The following is a 12,762-nucleotide window of genomic DNA, read 5'->3' as shown; positions in this document are numbered from 1 at the left end:
GGAATGTGCTGATGGAACTAGAAAAGAAACTCCTCCAACCAGGTGTATGTGTTAGATAGAGTCAATTCGTACAGACTTGGGAAAGCTGGTTGTTAAAGTCCATGATTTCTTGTTTTGTTGATTATCTAGAGTTAAGAAAGTGATGGGAAAATGTTAATAAAGTAGATTAAACTTAGAAGTGTGTCATACAGTTTTAGAGAACTAGTTATTAAATATTTACCAGCGTGCTCCTATCTTCAGCCCCTATTACTTGGAGGGGCAGATGTCACTAGCCCACTTCAGGACAGTAAGGCTAAAGAGATCTTCAGTACAGAAAGTAATCTATATAGACCAATAATAGCAGAACAGAGCTCTTTAAGGTTTGTGAAGCACCTTACATAGATTATCTGCTGTGATCCTCATAGTAATAACCCTGTGAAATAAATGTGATGGTTATCATTCCCATTTTTCAGCTGTGGCTGAGAGTACTTAAGAGACTTACCCAAGGTCACACAGCTAACAATGATAAAAGCTAACATTTATGCAACATTTACGTTGTGCACATTGTGAGTGTTTTACAATTATTGTCTTGTTTGATCCTCACAACAGCCCTGGGAGGTAGGTGCTATTATTATTATTGATATTATATGGAAGGAGAAATGGAGACAAACAGGGTTAAGTGACCTGCCCAGGGTCACACAGTTAGGAAGTATCTGGACCCAAATTTGAACTTGGTCTTCCTGGTTCTAGGACAGGCACTCTTTCCACTGTCCCATCTAGCTAGTAAATGAGGGAGGATTTGAATCTCCCACTCCATAGTCTATCCACTATACTACTTAGCAGATTTTGACCAAGATTAGGGCTATTCTTTGAACTCTTTTTCGAACTCTTCTATTAACTGTGTACTCCTTGACTGTCTCCTGAATATCCCTTAATTTAAATGTCATCTTAGACCTACTCATAGCCCTTGAATGAGACAAATATTCCTAGTACTCTAATTCCTCAAATGAAGAAGGAGCTGAGTGATACCATGGTAAGGAAACTTTGTAAAATTATCCCATCTGTCCTCTTTTATAAGAAAACATAATGGCCAGAAAAGACAGGAAAGGTGAGAGACTCAAGTCCTGCTTTTCCTCAGAAATATATCACATCCTGGTATCTCTATGTAGCCAAGCTTCACCAAAAAGTTGGAAAAACAAAAACACAAACTTGTGAAATTATTCCATAGCCAACCTTATTCCCTCAATTTCCTGTAACGATTTGCCTAATGTAATTTTGTGATACCAATAAACAATGGTAAGCAGAATGTGTGTGTGTGGATTTTTTTTAATGTTTTATCTGTGGGTTTACAACAAATAAAATGCTACAGAAATCTTCCTTTTTATGTTTTTCCTCTTTTCTATAATGAACTCTGAAGTTTTATGCAGTTCTATCTGATGCCTAATTAGAGGTATAGAGATTATCTATCTAAATCAAGCATTATCCAATATTTGCTCTAATATCTACAAACCAGTAGTAAAAAGAGCTAGCCTACTATAGGCCAGGCACAGGGCTAAGAGCTTTACAAATACTATGTTATTTAATCTTCATAATAACACTGGAAGGTAGGTGCTAATATGACCCCATTTTATAGCTGAGGAAAATGAAGTAGAAAGGGAAAAAGTGACTTGTCCAATGTAACAGAAAGTCAGTGTCTGAGGCTGGGATTTGAGCTAAGGTCTTCCTGACTCTAAGGACAATGCTTTAACCACTTAGCTGCCTTTAAGTAAAACCATTATAGTAGTTACCACCCTTTTCTAGGTAGACTAGCTGCATAGGCAGCTAGATGGTGCAGGAGATAAAACATTGTGCCTGGAGTCTGGTTAGACCTGAGTTTAAATCCAGACTCAGACAGTGCCTGTGTGACCTTGGGCAAGTCACCTAAGCTAAGCTTCTTCATCTGTAAAATAAGGGTTTTAGAAATCCCTACCTCCAAGAGTTGCTTTAGGGAACAAATAATATTGGCAAAATGCCCAGCACATTTGCTATGTAAATATTGGTTATTTGTCATCATCATCATTATAACAGTTTTCATGATAAGAGATTAATTAATAGGAGCCTGCAGAAAGGGTGCCACCCATTACCCTTGAGTCCAGGAAAGGAAGAAGCAATAAGTCAGACTAGACTCAATGAGGGCAAGGGTGCTGAGGCAAGTTTGAGGGGTGTTTTTATTTGATTATTTTTGTTTTTGTTTTTACTTAATTGAGGCAAACTGAAGATTAACTTCATAGCAGTGGCCTTGCCAGACCTTTTGTTCTGACTTGAAATCATTTCCCTGCTAGGACAGAGATCTTACCTTGGAAAACTGAAACAAATACACAAATCTCTCATATTCTCTTCAAAAAAATTCAGCAAAATAAGAGAATTTTGCATTGTGGCAATTCTGCTATCACACATATAGAGTTGGGGGCAGGACAAGATAAAGGCTGAACCTGAGATTTCATTACTAAGGGAATTCCCAGGGTAAGCAAAGTTTCTAGACCAGATTTTTCCTGAGCTTTCTTAATGTTAATTCCTTCCCTCTGCTGATTTTCTCTAGTTGATCATATATATAGGTTGTTTGCATAGAGTCATTTGGATTACACTTGGGAATAGGGACTGTGTCCTTTGTCTCTCTTTTTATCCTCAGAACCTCCACTTCATAGGTGCTTAATAAATGCTAATTAATGGATTGACCCTAGACAAGTCACTTAACCTATCTTAGCTTCAGTTTCCTCCTCTTTATAATGATGATAATAATAGTACCCAGTTGTCCTAATCTATATCTTACCATTGGACCCAGATGGCTCTGCAGTGAGGTTGATGATTTTGCACAGCCCTCCCTCCCTTAAATCCAATTCACTTGTATGTCTCAGCATCACCTCCCTGATGTCCCGGGCCTTTTTAAGCACAAAAGACAAATAACAGCTTACCTTCCAAATGATTTTGTTATTAATATGATTAATCAAATGGATAATTTTTCTAACGTCCAATTGACTATTTCTGGTATAAATCCAAGCCAGTCATAATGGATGATCTTTGTGGTATATTTTTTTAGACTCTTTGCTAATATTTAACTTAAGTTCTTTGTATCTATGTTTATTGGTCTATATAGTTTTCTCTTTTGATTTCTTTCTGATTTATAGCTTTCCCTATGTCATGGAAGAAATTTAGTAGAATATTTTGCTATTTTACAGTTTACATAATGTTGGAATTTATTTTCCTTATTTTTTAAATGGAATTCCCTTGTAAATCTATCCTGTTATGGAACTTTTTTTTCCTTTCAGAGTTGACTTATAGCTACTTAAATTTCTTCCTATGAGATAGTGCTGTTTACATTCTCTATTTCTTGTTCTGTTAAATTGGACATTTTATGTTTTTGTAAATATTCACTTCATTTAAGTTGTTGGGTTCTTTGGCACACAGGTGAATGAAAGAAATTTTTAAAATGTCCCTTATTTCTCCTTCATTTCTTGTGAACTCTTCTTTTTCATTTTTGATATTGGTGATTCAGTTTTCCTCATTCCTTTTTTTAAAGCAAGTGACTTAATGACTTTATTGGCCTTTTTTTTCTAAAAATCAGGTCCTAGTTTTAGTTAATATTAGAAAAGCTCTGTTCATCAATCAATTTTCTTAATTCAATTTTTGTTTTAAATTTTGTTAATCTCTTTGATTTTCAGGTTTCCTATTTTGGTGTTTAATTGGGGTTTTTAATGTGTTTTGTTGATTTTCTAGTTTTTTTTTAGTTTCATTCTCAATTCATTGATCTGTTCTTTCTCTTTTTTATTAATGAAATTTTTAGAGATATAGAAATAAAATATTTAGAGAGATTTTCTCCTACATATCCCAAAATTTTGGAATGTTTTCTCATTATTGTCATCTTTAATGAAATCTATTACTTCTTTGATTTGTTTTATGACCTACCAATTCTTTAGGATTAACTTTAGTGTCCAAATGATTTTTAATACTTTTTTCCAGTGGCTTTTTATTTAATATAATTATTTAATAAAATTTTGTATTGTGGTCAGGAAAGGATGTTATAAAATGTGATAACCCTGTGCTAGAGGAGGAAATAGATGATCTCAAGGAGATATAGAAAGACTTCTTTGAATTGTTACATAGTGTGGTGGACAGATCCAAAAGAACAATTGATACTATAACATCAATATTATAAAAATGAACAATTTTAAAGACTTTTTTAAGCTGATAAAGAATGAAATGAACAAAACCAGGAGAACAACTTAGATAATAGCAACAACTTTAAAAGTTGTAAGAACACATTGGCCACCCATGATTCCAGGAAATCTGCTATCAATGAGAGTGAGATAGTGGATTTAGAGGGAGAACTGAGGTCTTGATATTGTTGTATACAGGCATTGGGGGAATTTTCTTTGACTATGTATATTTGTTACAAGAAATTCATTTTTTTCATTGTTTTTCCAATGAGGCAGAAGGTAGGAGGGAGAAAAATCAGATTTCAATTTTTAAAAAATATTCTGAAATAGAGAGGTAGAGGAGGTGTACCAATGTGGAATGTTGCATGTCCTTTCAGATGAAGTCACTGTGCTGTTAGTTTTACTATGTTACTAGAGGCCTTTCTTAAAGTGGGTGTAACCCTCACTGCTTTTGACTTAAAATGGCTGATGGAGTCTTACCATCTATTTAGTACCTCTATTCATGAAACCTCTGACCAATGCTATAATTCCTGAGTTAATTGTCAAGTACTTGCTTAAGGTGATAGAATTCTGCTAAGAAATCCTGTTGTACAGGGAACCCCAAGATAGCAGACCAATGGAAAGCTACTGAGTAGTTGAAAAACAGGGCAGCTTGCCTATTTACAAAATAGCCCTAGGGAAGTTTAGGTCCTACAAGGATAATGGGTCATAGCCAACAATTGGATTTGGACTTTTGGTGAGTGGGAGGAAATTAGTTACTTAGAGTTTAGTCTCCTACTGTAGAGAGAATGCCAGAGCAACACGATTGCTCAGAAGATCAAGATTTTGATGAGAATGGAATAGGTTTGGATTTGGATAAGCTTGTATTGACTTGCAATGACCAGCTATTAAATTTTCTTCATGAGCATTTCCATTTTGGAAATAGAGAAACTACAAATTAGGGTTTGATTTATCATTTTCTTGATTGGACTCCAGGAAGTGATGGATAGAACTTTATTAATGCAGGTTAAACCTTAAAGTGTGTGGTGTACACATTTTCTTTTCCCATATACAAGTTGTTAAATGTTTACCAGCACACTCCTGGGTGTATTGCTTAGGAGGCCATGGTAGAAGTGCCACTACTTTTTGGTCATCAACCAATTTAACTTATGATGCTTCAAGAAAAATGGAAAATGTGGTCATGGAACCTGTCTAAGTATATCTGACCCTCGAGGGGAGCCTCTGTTTAGACTGAAGGGAATACTGGACTCAGACAGCTCTTTTCAACCTGATATTCTAATTGTGGAAGCTTCTATAAAACAGCAAGTACTATGGGGATAAGATGATAACTAATTTCAACCATCAATAAGATTTGGATTGAGACTGCAGGCCCGGAGATCTAACAGTCATCCAGGGCAATTCATAAGCTCAATCAAGCAGGAACATAGAATTGGCAGGCTTATTTAGCCAGTGACCAAACTTAATTATGATGGTTTTGTCATAACTTGTTTTATGTGCTATATGTCATGTATTACCCAAGATATATTTTAGTGTGAAAATGTATTCTAATGCATTGTTCATGGTGCATGAGTTATGAATAATGGAAAGAAATTCTAAGGTAAATATCATGTGTTCGATAGCTGCACATGCCTTGTATTCAGCCTAACTATATTAATTTTATTAACATAGTTAAAAATAGTGGTTTTAGCTCTCCAAACTACGTGAAATACTAATTTTTATATGTGGATTTATATGCCCACAAACAGTGTATCCCATGTGATTAGTAGGAATTGCAAAGTTTTCGTTGAGGGGAAGATATAAGATTATGGCAAAAAGCCCTTTGAGTCTTTGGGCTGACTGTATACCCATATGACAAACCAGTACTTTTTTTAGGTAAGTAGAAGAGAAATAAAGGCAGCTAGGTGACACAGTGGATAGAGTGCCTGACTTGAAGTCAGGAAGACTCATCTTCCTGAGTTCAAATCTGACCACAAACACTTAATAGTAGTGTGACCCTGCACAAGTCACTTAACCCCGTTTGCCTCAGTTCCTCACCTGTAAAAATGAGCTGGAGAAGTAAATGGCACACCACTTCAGTATCTTTGCCGGAAAAACTCCAAATGGGGTTGTGAAGAGTTTCATACAACTAAACAATAAAAGAAGAGACAAAGACCTTGCATCACGGCTGTAGATTGACTCCAAGTTTTTTCTCCATCTTCTTATTTTTATGCGAAAATAAAAGAGACTCAGGGTTTGAAAAACTGGGGAAGCCTGAATCCTAGATTGTTTGATAATTATTGGTAACTGGTGATTACCTAGATTCTTATCTAGAAGTGATGTCAAACTTAAAAAAGCCAAGTCAGCAGATATTGACTTTGAAGACCACATATTAACATAATTTATTGTTTTTTAATTTATTTTGTTAAATATTTTCCAATTCCATTTTAATATGGTCCAGACTGGATCTGACCCATGGGTCATTTATTTGATGCTTCTGGTCTAGCAATCAGAGGTTAAACCTGGGGGTGGGGTGGGGTATGGACTCTTCATCAAAAGGTAGTATAAGGACTTTGACACAAGAATTCAAGCCATTAAAGAGAAAAAAGAGTCCAGAGGAAAACAAAAAAACAAAAACTAAACTTTGGGGGTTCTAGCTAGCTGGGAAGACCTTGAGCTTTATTCTCGAGTTTGGTGCCTGGGACTGAAAATTTCTTACTATGGAGATAAAGAATCTTTAGTAGTCAAGGCTGAGGGACCAAGAAAGGACAATCCTGAGAGGAGGTTTTTTAATTGGTTCCCAGGCAAGGAGTTCTACCTCTTTCAAAAGAGCTGAGAAATGCTTATGACCTTTAAGGAAATAAACAAATGAAACAAAATGATATCTGACAATACTCATTGTTCCCTGAAGAAAAGATGATGATAATAAGCATTTATATGGTGCAAAGCATTGGGACTGGAGTCAAGACCCTAGGCAAGTCACTTCACCCTGTTTGCCTCAGTTTCCTCATCTGTAAAATGCTCTGGAGAAGGAAATGGCGAGCCCCTCCAGGATCTCTGCCAAGAAAACCCCAAATGGAGTCACAAAAAATCAGACAAGATTGAAATGACCGAACAACAAAAATTGTTTCAGACACTCTGCTAGGCACTTTATAAATATTATCTCATTTAATCTTTACAGCAATACTGGGAGGCAGTTGCTACTATTACCCCCATTTTACAAATGAATACATTGAAGCACTGAAGGCAGTCTTAGTGCCTTGCCCAAGGCCTCACAGTCAGCAAGTATCTGAGGCTGCATTTGGACTCCACTCCCAACCCTTTATCCACTGTGGTGCCACCTAGTTGCCAAGGATTTCAGCTGAATAAGGAGCTGGGGGCAGTGGAGACAATTGGACAGAACCCTGGCATTACTAAGAAACATTGTATCCATTGGAACAGTATGTAGCCAAGACTCTAGCTGAGCTGTAAATGGTAGAAACTATGTAGCATCTGATGGACTGTCTAATACCAGTCCAGCGAAGATCATGAGTCGGGCAAATCCTGACCTTGAGAGCTGACATCAATGGCTCAGCTCCATTTGAGGAAGCGTCTCTCTTCCATGTTGATGCTCCTTCATGCTCACACATGTGCTCTGGGGATGGAACAGTAGATATTTGTAGGTTAGTCTAGCCCAGAAATTTGGGGAAATGCCTTGTTGCCTTTTCCTTTTCCATTTCATTAAAATGTTTTTGTTCTAAGCTGTGCTCAGTAATTAACTAACATCTCATTTGATCTTTGTGCTATTACCCCATTTTACAGCTAAAGAAACTGAGGCAGATAGAAGTTAAGTGACTTGCCCAGAGTCACATGGCTATCAAGTGTCTGAGACTGAATTTGAACTCTGGTAGGTCTTCCTGACACCAGGAACACCTGCTGGATAGGCAGAATGCTAGACTTGGAATCAGGAAATTCTAAGTTTGAATTCAATCTCTTACTAGCTGTTTGACTCTGGGTAAATCACTTCACTTTTATCTACCTCAATTTCCTCCTCTGTAAAATGGAGACATCTATAGCATCTATCTGATGAGATAACATATGGAAAGTGCTTTGTAAACCTTAGTGCCACATAAATGCTGTTTATTATTCTTGTTCTTCCTGTGGGCTACAAATTCCCAAGCCTCTTTTGCAAACAAAACCAACTCTTATTTCAAGAGCTCCCTCCCCCCCCAAAATCCAGCTGTTAATCAGAAAGTATGAAATTTAATCCTCAAAGAGGTTGGCCAACTGTTGAGAAGACTGTAACTTCCTTTCCTCTTAAGTGATCTGACTGTGTTGGCTGTGGGCTTGAGATCCTTTCAAATCTGAGTACTAAGCACACCCAGGAGACCTCCCAGGATTCCAATTAGATGTGGACAGAAGGGAAGAGCAAAAGTAACCATTAACCTTGTCCCTTGTCCCAACCTTGGTGACTGTTCCTCAAAGGCACCATTGTCATTTCACTGTCATCTGTTCCCACCCTCTTCCTACAACAAGATGCCCTGTGGGACAACTGAATTGACAGGAAGGAAAATGAACTCCATCTTTGCAAAGAGAAATATGCCACATGGTAGAAGTAACATCTACTCCACATGGGTTAGGCTAGTTTTCCCCTAAAAAAGCAATGAAACCATCCTCCAGACTTAATTGGTCCAGGGGGTTAAGTCTCAAACTGTCAACATCTTTCTACTTGCCTAAAAAATAAGCAGTCCAGTACACAAGGAGTTGGGGCCACTGAGATTTGATGTCCTGTTGCCAACTGAGTCAATATATTTTTAGTAGAAGCTGATGGGGTGATGGGACCTAGACCCCATAAAGCCCTAAGACCATGTCTCTGAAGGTAACCCAGCCTTGTGAGAAAATTTTCCCTTGTTGCAGGTCTGACTTTGTAATTCCCTTATCAGAACAGACAGAGGGATGCATGGCCAAGGATTTTTGTCCCTGGCTGGCCCAAGGACTCTTCCTCCTGCCAGATCTTCAAGGTTCATGCCTCTGATAACTCCCTTAATGTCTGCTATACTCCCTACATTTTCCCATTCATTGCTCCCAAAGACACCTGGACCTTTAGATTACTTAATCCATGTCCCTAGCATTTCTTTTCCATGCCCATTTTCAATATAAGCTTTAGATTCACCCCCATTAGGATGAAAGCTCTTGAAAAGAACTTCACCTACTCCTATTGGTGTTACAATAAACTGTCTCTTGACTGAAAGAGATTATGTGTGTGAATTCATTCCAGACAACTCTACTTTGGCATTCTTAGGGTCCCAGCGCCCCTAAACACCCTAAGTCATTACCTCTTCAGGAGTGATATCTACCAGGGTCCATCTATGTAAGTTAAGCTAGTATTTATTTCTTAAAAGGTAAGGAAGTTATCCCTAATGCAGATGGGTAGAGCAATGGATAGAGCACTGTTCCTCAAGTCAAAAAAGACCTGACTTCAAATCCTGCCTCAGACACTTACTAACAGTATGACTTTGGACAAGTCACTTCACCACTTTTTACCTCATTTTCCATAGCTGTAAAATGAGTATAAATAATAGTACCTACCTTTCAGGGTTGCTATGAGAATCAATGTGTGTGTGTGTGTGTGTGTGTGTGTGTGTGTGTGTGTGTGTACATATAAGTTCAGTAAAAATTGTTTGGAAAATTGTATGGCAATCAGGCAGAAACTAAGTATAGACAAATGTCTCATACTATTTGCCAAGATAAGATCAAAATAGATACAGGACAGCTACAAAGGGAGATATCTTAAGTAAATTAGAAGAACATGGAACATTTTACCTATCTGACTTAAGGTTAGGAGGAAAATTTATGAACAAGAGAGAGCATTGTGAGATACAAAATGTATAATTTTGATTACATTAGATTGAAAAATTGTTGTGCAAATAAAACCAATGTAGCCTTGTGAGTTTTCATCCTTTGTTGCTGAAGAAGACTATGCCATCGGAGAAATAATGACTTGACTTGCACTTGATTTTGTTTTGAGTGAGGGAGGGCTGTGCAGGTCACCAGCCTCACCTCTCCTCCAGAGCCATCTGAATCCAGTGACCAGATATTCATCAGGATGACTGGAGATGACCCAGGATGAGGCAATTGGGGTCAAGTGACTTGCCCAAGGTCACACAGCTAGTGAGGGTCAAGTGTCTGAGATAAGATTTGAACTCTGGTCCTCCTGACTCCTGCACTGGTGCTCTATCCACTGTACCACCTAGCTGCCCCAAAACCAATGTAGCCAAGATTAGAAGGAAAGCAGAAAATTGGAAGGGGTGGGATTTATAAACAGTTTCTCAGATAAAGGCTTTATATCTTAAATGTATAGAGAACTTTGTCAAATTTATAAGAATCTAAGTCATTTACCAATTGATTAATGGCCAATGGATATGAATAGGCAGTTTTGGGAGGAAGAAATCAAAGCTATATCTAGTCATATGAAAAATACTCTAAATCATTATTGATCAGATAATTGTAAATTAAAAGAACTTTATGTTACTATCTCATGGCTATCAGATTGGCTAAAATGATAGAAGGGGAATATGCAAATGTTGGAGTGGATGTGGAAAAACTGGGTCACTAATTCACTGTTGGTCAAACTGTGAAGTGATCTAATCATTCTGGAGATCAGTCTGAAAGTATGCCCAAAGGGTTGTCAAATTGCACTCACATGCATGTGTGTGAGTATACATATACATACACACACACACATATACACATATACATACACAAATTATATTATATATATGCACATATATGAGTATATATGTATATATATATTCTTTGACCCTGGAATACCACTATTAGGTCTCTTTCCCAAGGTGATCAGAGAAAAAGGAAAAAAACCCTATATGTTCTAAAAATATTTACAGTAGCTCTCTTTGTGGTGACAAAGAACTAGAAATTGAGGGGATGGGAATGGCTAAATATGCTGTGGTGTGTGATTATGATGGAATACTGTTGTGCTGTAAGAAATAAAGAACAGGGTTATTCTAGGAAAACATGGAAAGACTTGCATGAAATAATAAAGAATGAAATGAATAGAAGTAAGAGAATGTATACAGTAACAACAACATTGTTTGAGGAGTTAATGTGACTGACTAAGTCATTCTGAGGTATATGAATAATCAACTACAAAGAGGTTGATGATGAAGAAAGCTGATATCCAGCTCCAAAGAAAGAACTGATATTTAGAACTATGTACTGTATAGTTTCACATATATATTTGTGTCAAATGTTGGCCTTCTCTAGTGTGCGGTTGGGAGGGTAGGAAACTGCATGGAACTCAAATGTAACAAAGCACACAGATATAATTGTAGAAATTGAAAGGTATAGTTTTAGAGAATCTTGGAAAGATTTGTGTGAGCTGATATAAAGTGAGTAGAATTAGGAAAATAATTTATACAACAATATTGATAATGTTAAAATGAACATTCCTCTTTTTTAAAAAGGAAGTTTGATGAATATTTCCTTTCTCCAATGAAGGTCTTTGCCAGACCTTGACTTGAAGCAATCAGAAGAAGAACCCTTCTACTGACCTAGGCCCTCTATACCTGTCTCAGAATGCAATAAAAAATGAAAAATTTTGAAAGTCTTTAAAATTCTGATCAATACAATGACCAACCATGATTCTTTTCTACCAGTGATGAAGAATGTATCCCATTTCCTGATAGAGATGTGATAGACTCAGTGTGCAGAATGAGACATATATTTTTGAATAAGGCCAATAAAGGAATTTGTTTTGCTTGAATATACATATTTGTTATAAGGCTTGGTATTTTGGGTGAGGGAGTAGAGGGAAAAGTGTAAGAGAGAAAATAAATATCAATTAAAAAGTAATATTTGATTATGATAAATAAAAAATAGTTAATTTGATTAAGAGATGAAAGCCAAATCACAAAAGTAAAAGGAAATTAAAAAGAATTCACAAAGAAAGAAAATTATTGTAAACTATTTTCTCTGATTATATACCAACCAAAGTGATAAATTAAATGAAATATATGAATATTGACAAAAAATATAAAATACCTAGATTAATATAACATTAAGTAGAGAGCTTAAATAGCTCAGTCTAGGAAAAATAAATTGAACAAGCTATAAAGGAACATTAAACTCTGTACCTCCTCGATAACCCAGGACTATATCTAATTATAAGTCATTCAAGACATTCTAAGAACAAATAATTCCAGTATCCTTTAACTCATTTGAAAAACAGGGAAAGTGAACATTCTATTCTATTCTGTCAAAAAATTGTCCTAATACCTAAAACAGAGGGAAATTAAAAAAAGTTATGGAACAATATACCCAACACATATTGATGCAAAGCATTTAAAGAGTTTTTTTCATTGAGGTCATGGTAGCATATAAAACAATTATACACCATGACTAGCTTAGATTTATACCAGGGAATGCAGGATTGGTTCAGTATTTGGAAACTGCAATAGACCAAATTAATTGCGAAGACTAAAAATTATGATTATGTCAATAGATGCATAAAATGTTTTTTGAAAACTACAACTCACATTGAAGTAAAAGTACTTGGAATAAATGGAACTTTTGTTAATATGGTAATTAATATCTATTTTAAATACCAACAGCTATT

The sequence above is a fragment of the Notamacropus eugenii genome, chromosome 7, assembly GCF_028372415.1.
Source record: "Notamacropus eugenii isolate mMacEug1 chromosome 7, mMacEug1.pri_v2, whole genome shotgun sequence".
Taxonomy (NCBI): domain Eukaryota; kingdom Metazoa; phylum Chordata; class Mammalia; order Diprotodontia; family Macropodidae; genus Notamacropus; species Notamacropus eugenii.
The sequence above is the reverse complement of the archived record's forward strand: the minus strand, read 5'-3'. Positions refer to the sequence as shown.